Source organism: Cupressus sempervirens, chromosome 5 (genome assembly GCF_028749045.1).
Source record: "Cupressus sempervirens isolate cs-2001-9-10 chromosome 5, ASM2874904v1, whole genome shotgun sequence".
NCBI classification, from domain to species: Eukaryota; Viridiplantae; Streptophyta; class Pinopsida; order Cupressales; family Cupressaceae; genus Cupressus; species Cupressus sempervirens.
This window is the reverse complement of record NC_143122.1, coordinates 812179966-812186917: the sequence shown is the minus strand read 5'-3', so window position 1 is coordinate 812186917 and position 6952 is coordinate 812179966. Positions and strand designations below refer to the sequence as shown.

The 6952-nt window shown below is 31.8% G+C and overlaps 1 pseudogene across 1 annotated transcript; it reads right to left on the bottom strand.

Annotated features, from left to right (window-relative positions):
- Window positions 1–601: 601 nt before the first annotated feature.
- On the bottom strand, window positions 602–1278 carry LOC149558370 (calcium-binding protein KIC pseudogene; annotated as a pseudogene). The gene has a single exon (XR_016365027.1). The product of XR_016365027.1 is annotated as a calcium-binding protein KIC pseudogene (transcript).
- Window positions 1279–6952: the final 5674 nt, after the last annotated feature.

Genomic DNA, 6952 nt, shown 5'->3' with positions numbered 1-6952 from the left:
GTCAAACAATTGGGGTACGTCGTGTATTCTGAAGCCTTCCATTAAACAATCCAGACTCGCTCTTTATGATTTCACATGTGTTATAATATCAATCGATCCATTTTCTGAAGGCTTCTACAATTTTGGTTCAGCAATCCATTTCGGCGAATCTTGTTGTCAATGCATTCGATGAGATTAAATCCCTTTGATTTGTTCGGCCATATCTTCCGTAAGTTTCTAAAACGTACGTAGTTGAAAGTTTCTGAAGTCTTTTTAAGAATTCAATGTGCAAATCCAGCAATCATCAGTCTATGGAGTCACATTTGTTAATGAGATTTTTTCAAACAATTCGTGTGCCAAGTCTATAACCCATCATTTGATTACAAATTGACGACGGTATTATCTAGCTGACGTTAACTCTCCAGAACTGACTACCATCATTTCGGTGATGTAGTATCTTATTTTATATCTTGTACAGTCTCTTTCTAGACTGCTATTCATTTCTTATATACATTTTTTATAAGCTTTCTTCAATTTAGGAAGAAAAACTCCTTATGCAGCTTTTGATGCAGACGTCACCATTCACATCTCAAAAAACAGGAATGAAAGGGAGAGAAAAAAATACTATGCAAACAAATTTATCTTTTTCTATATTTTAAGATTTACAATGTTTCAGAGTTTCTTCCAATTCATCGAGCAGGGCTTCCTGGAACCAATTCTCGGCCTTCGCCATGAAAGAGGGGCTAAGGCGAACCATCAAAACGCAAAATTCATGCTCATTCAGAGCTCCGTCGCCGTCTAAATCTCCTTCCTGCACCATCGCCTCTATTTCCGAATCTGTCAAAGATTCCACCCCTAAAGTTGCAGAATTTTTCCTCAGACTTTCGACAGTAATCAAACCCCGTTGCGGATCCGCCAGTAGACGAAATCCTTTACACAGTTCCTCCATAAAATCAGGTTCCCCCAATTTCTCAGCCATAATTGGCAGGAAATCCTGAAACTCCTCCATTTTGTTTCTCCTTATATTTTATAGAATTCTGAGAGAAAAATAGAGCATGGATTGCAGAGAGATGAGGAGGAGGTTTTATAGATTTCATCACCGACGGCTGGAGAATTCATGTAGAGAAAATTAAATGCAGAAATCGATAGGAAACTGCCCGTCGCCACCTACACGTTCACGACAAGGTGGACATAGCTGGAAAACTTTTGAAGAATTTTTCAAGAAAGAAACGGTGGTTTTCAAATTTCGAAGTTGCAGGTGCCTTTCGTTGCCCTCGTACCCACGCGTGGTGAATTTCCTCGAAATAACTTTGTAAATGACGGAGTTTGAAAAGCCGAATCATCGCGAATTGACGGGATTTTAAAAACCGACAATTGGCCGGTATATTCGTCATATATCGCCCCTGCTAAAATCCGCGAGAAGAATGTGGTCAAAATCGAACAGGTGGAATCGGTTGTCCCGCGGCCTTGACGTGGTGCACAATGCAAGTTTACACAAACATTTATTTTTCTCTTTATTTCATTGTTGTTATTCTTTGACCGATATATGGCGGGGAAGAGCGCTCCCACACCATTTTCTAATGTTCGTCCATTCTCGTTCACTAAGTTGTAAACAAGAGTTGTGTTGCACAACTAGAGTCTCGCCTACTTAAAAAAGGAGAAGTAAATGTATGTTTTATCTTCATATTAACTATCTAAAAACTATAAAATAGGGTGATATAGATATTCGACTAACTAACTATCTATGTAATGTTCTTAAGTAAGTATATGTGTAACAATATATTTCTTATAATTCTTCCTGAAATTTAAAAAATGTATGTTTATAGTAATTTGTATTTCAACAAGGGTTGCACTGTAGCTCGAGTCCTTGCCAAATGCAAGAAGCATGCCAAAGAGTAATGGAATTTGAATTGATTTATTTAGAAAATTATTTCTAGAATCAACGGTTGACAATTTTCCTTGCATCTTTTCCGTGGCTTTGTTTAATTTCAGAAGGAACTTTGTACTTCAGTTTTTTTGACTATACAGATGAAAAGAGCTTCGCATGCAAATCTTTAGCTTGCATCAACATATAGCAGAGAGACAATCATATACTTGTGTCATATTCACTCTTCACTATTTTTAAGTCTAATGCTCGAAACCTTATTTTTTTTCAAAAATGAATATTTACCTAATCGAAAGTAATAGGCGACCGCATTATGGAATCAAAAGAGGGAAGAAAGACATTTTTAGAAGGGGTGATGCTTGTTGGTGTCTTGTTTGAACTAATTTTTAGCCTCTCTTTCTCTTAATATTGCTCCTGACATTTAGCTCTCAGGCTTGGTAAAGTTGTAAGGTTGTTCATGACGGGTAGTAGAATTTTTTGTCAACATTTGGAGCTTCCCATATGTATATAAGAAATTTTGGCTAACATTTTGTAGTGAAATAGTTCATACATTGTAATGTTTTCTATTCAATAGCAGAGATCTTTCTTAAAAATGGCTTTCATTTAGCTTTTGTCAATTTGTTATTTCCTGAAAGATTACCTGTGGGCATTGACAATGTGTGTAGCCCTCATCCACTAAATATGTGTTGTCGTGTATCCATTCCAGGATCAAACAAAACATACAATATTAAAATGTATTTTCAAGAGCTTCATGAGAGCTTTCATGCAAATTTTATTTTGTAATATTCAGGAATCACTTCATTTCATTCCCTTTAATATCATCTATTAAAGAAACATTTGATCAAAAATTTCATTATTTGTCATTCGCATTCTAAGCCTATCTTATTTTCTTGTTTGAATGGCAATTTGGGGAATAGATCTCTTAAGCTTGCAAAATAAATTTGAGTCAATATCAACAATAGCAAGCAAGAATGCAATGGAGCTCTTTTTAATTTAGTGGTGCTAGCTACCAAACACTGAATTAATGAAGCAAATATGAGGTATTAGAGAAAAATTTCAAATAAGAACACAAATTCTCAAAGTCAAATCCCATTTCTGAAATAAAAATATTGTTTTTAGAAAAGAACCAAACACATTCCCAACATTTTGTTGAATAATTGGATCATAAAATGCATAGAGAAGATTAGGAAGTAGAAACTAAGTAGGGTATCGAATTGGAAGATTGTCTGAAAATTGAAAGGGGAATTTTAAGGAAGTGTTAGTTTTTCTTCCTCTGTATTATTTAAGATAAGTAATGTATCGAGCAACAAAACATGGAGGAAAATTAAACCACACTATATATAAAGCAATTTTTTTGCAACTTAAACAGTGGAATAAATTCAGCTTAAATATTTTAACTTCGTCTACATTTCACATTCTTGGAAGCCCAAAAAAATAGAAAATAATTTTTAAGTATTTGGTAGGAATTTTCTTACAAAATATGATACAGGTGCCATTGGACTAAAAGCTTTTGCGAGTAATCACTGCAGGTAAAAATAATGAAGATTAAGACATCAGAAAATGTACATTGAAAAGCCTCATAAACTTGATTTTGTGCTCATTTCTTACAATAGAAAAGCTGCCAAAATAATGCTACCGAAAAAGAAATAACCAAACGTTTAAGGAGAATACCTAGCTTTGTTTTAACAATGAGTACACTATTGTTGCAACCTTAAAAATGCAATCCAGAAATCAAAAGGGAACATCAAATAAAATTGAAATCTACTTCTAGAGGTGCAAACAAATCCTGCATCTTACATATCTATTATACAATTACCAATCACAAGCTCGGAGAAGACTAATGAAGCATACCTTCACATCCAAATAAGATTGAGTTCCTTGGTGAATAGAAAGTGGAAGACAAAATCAAACACCTTCGCTTGTTGTAATAACAAAATAGAAGTCAAAGTTGATGCTCTACATGTAAACATAACATGCAAAGGCCACGTATATTAAGTTGTATAGGGAACCCAGAAGCAACACGTCATCCTCCATTGCCACCCATGACACGAATCTCAAAGTTTTTCTCCACCCAATTTTCTCACAAGAAAATAAAAAAGATTGCCTAGAAAAATCAACTAGACCAATGGAAAAAGAGGATTATTACAGAGAGAAATGCATTTTAATAGGCATGTAAATGAAGACCATAGTTTAAGAGGAAATATTTTTCTATTTTCACGTTTTCCCAAAAAGAAACTATTGCAAAAAGTCACTCAAAAACTTCAGTCCTAGCCTTAGACGGCAGGGACTAATAATTACACAAATGTTAAAATGTTTTACATTCAATCAATACTTTGTAGATTATAAAACTCTCAATGTACCTTCAAATTTATAAAATTATCAATACCATATGATATTGCACCATCAAGATTATAAGAATTACATTTCAGTTTATTATAATAAGACTAAGTCATTCAACCAAACCACTATTTGATTGAACCAAACTATAAAATCTAACATCATTCTTTATAAATTGTCATGTATGTTTTTTTTTCAATGTAATAGTTTACCTTATTATCCATGTATATTCAAGTTTAACAAGTGTGAAGGAATAACAAAACAATTAAATCAAAGTTAAAAATATTAAGGTGAACACATACATATTAATTATTTTTATTAATAATTTAAATTTTTTACCTTGGTCAAAATGTTCACACTTATTATCATTAAATATTGCTTTAAAGATTGTAATTGTAATTTAATATTTTTTAATAATTGCATATTAAAATAAAAACAAAATTTGAAGTTAATAAATTATAATCTTTGCATGATAAATCTTAGCAAAGATATAGGATATAGGATTTGGATGGAAATATGAAATGCTTCGTCTATAGATGAGATTTTAAATGTTCTGCATCAATCAAAATATAATCCAATAAATCAATAAACCAGCATTTCTTTTAATAAACCATTAAAAATAGCTATCTATATATATTTTAATTTTAGAATTTAACAAAAATTAAAAACTTCACCAAAATTATAAAAAATCAATGGGAAAAAATAAATAAAAGACAACCAATCAGGATAAAATAAATTTAGGAGAAACTAATGTAAACTCAATCAATTCAAAACTTTATACCACATCTGTAAATTGCATTTAACTAATAATTCTAATAACCTATGCCCTAATAAGCTTGGTTTCATAGTATATCATAATCAAAATCTTTAATATTTGTGTTGCCACTAGTTACATGAAATTACATATAAGATGTTTCAAAAATAATATTTGGCCTAATGCACTCTCATTATTCTTGATTAATGCCTTTACCTTCTGCATCACTTTTATATTAAAGGTGTGAGTGTCAGAATCGATCTACTTATATCGTATTAGACATCTAATTTTTATCTTTATGAACTGTACAAATACCTATTTGATTTTATTAATGTTTTAATTTTAGTCCCCTATGTGCATATCAAATGGAGGTGTAGTGCCTACCCTCGTTCACATCTTTTCTAGACTTATTGTTGCTATTGTTATCAGACTTTGATGAACTAGTATTATGTTGATGGATTAGTGGTATTGTTTTGAGACTATCAGACATTATGTTATGGATTCAGTGGTTATATGATGAGATCATTTAGACTTTACATTTCATGCATACATGATGATCATTATATTGTTTTCAATTATTGTTGATGATTAGTTAGATGGTTTATTATCTCATGTGTTTTATTATGGATACTTACCCCATACTTGCATGTGTATGGTGTGCGTGTTTTCTTATTGTATGGCATTATTGATGTGGTTAAGGAAGGGAGTCGTAGTCACCTGCTTAGTCGGGATCTACACGATGCACCACTTCCTGCCATTGTCTGTTTAGCTTAGCATTATATATTGTATGTACATGCATGGTTTTTCTACAGGTTGCAGGTACCGGGTATCGACTTCTCTGAATTGCCAGGATGAGCGTACCCTATTATACTATCTCAATGATAAGAGAAGGGAGATAAATTCTCAAGTCCAAATCTCAAACCTTTAAGCCAATTGTCCTAGTGAGGTAGGACAAGTATCTAGTTATTTTACCCACCGAATGTGTCGGATGACATAATTCGTGATTTTTAACCCTTTAGATTGATTTTGAGTGATTTGCTCTATGATGAGTTTTCATATTTTATCTTGGAGGTCTATGGTGAATTTTCTATTAATTAAGTCTTAATAAATAGATTTAATTAATAAATTAATTATTTGAAAAAATTTCATGTTATTTGATATTTTGATTATAATTAATTAAATATGAATTATTTGTGGAAAAAGGTGTAAATAAAAAAAAATTAGAAAATAAAATTAATAATAATAATAAAGTAGTAAATAAAATAGTAATAAAAGTTATAAAAATTAAAATGAAAGTTATAAAGATTAAAATGGAAGTTATAAATATTTAATAGAAAATTATATTAAAAGTGAATTGGAGTTATAAGCTTGCATGGGAATTAACGCACTTTTCTATTTCTCATGTGTCAATAACACGGAGGTTAGTGCATCAATTAAGCACATAGTGTCCACAACCCTATGGCTTATCTTGAAGGTTGGAAAAGACCCATGCTTAGTTGGTGGCACCTTCCAGCTATTTCTAGAAGCATTCTAGATGTTTCCTAAAAGCTCTTTATATTCAGGCATTCATAGAGGCTTAGATATAGTGTTGGGAGTGCAATTTGGAGCATTGGAGGATTTGAGAATTCTGAAGAAGGGAGCTTGCTCTGCGGGTTTTCTGAGGAAGAGCGAATTAGCATCAGAATCCGAGTAGATTCTTGTGATTTTACTTATGCTATTTTCGCATCATGCATTCCTTGTTTTCTTCGTGTCTTCCATATGTCTTCTAAGAATTTTTCCTATTTTAATTGTATGTATTCTAAATATGGGTAGTTAAATTTATTTGAGAATCTTATATGCATAGATCTGAAAGATCACGGGGCCAGGGTTTAAATTTATAGCCAAATCCATTAAAAAATTAATTGAGTGAATCTATAGTGCAAATATTTTATAGAAAATTTCTTAAATTGTAGATATAATCTTTGTGGAAAAACATACATGTTTATATATTCAAATTT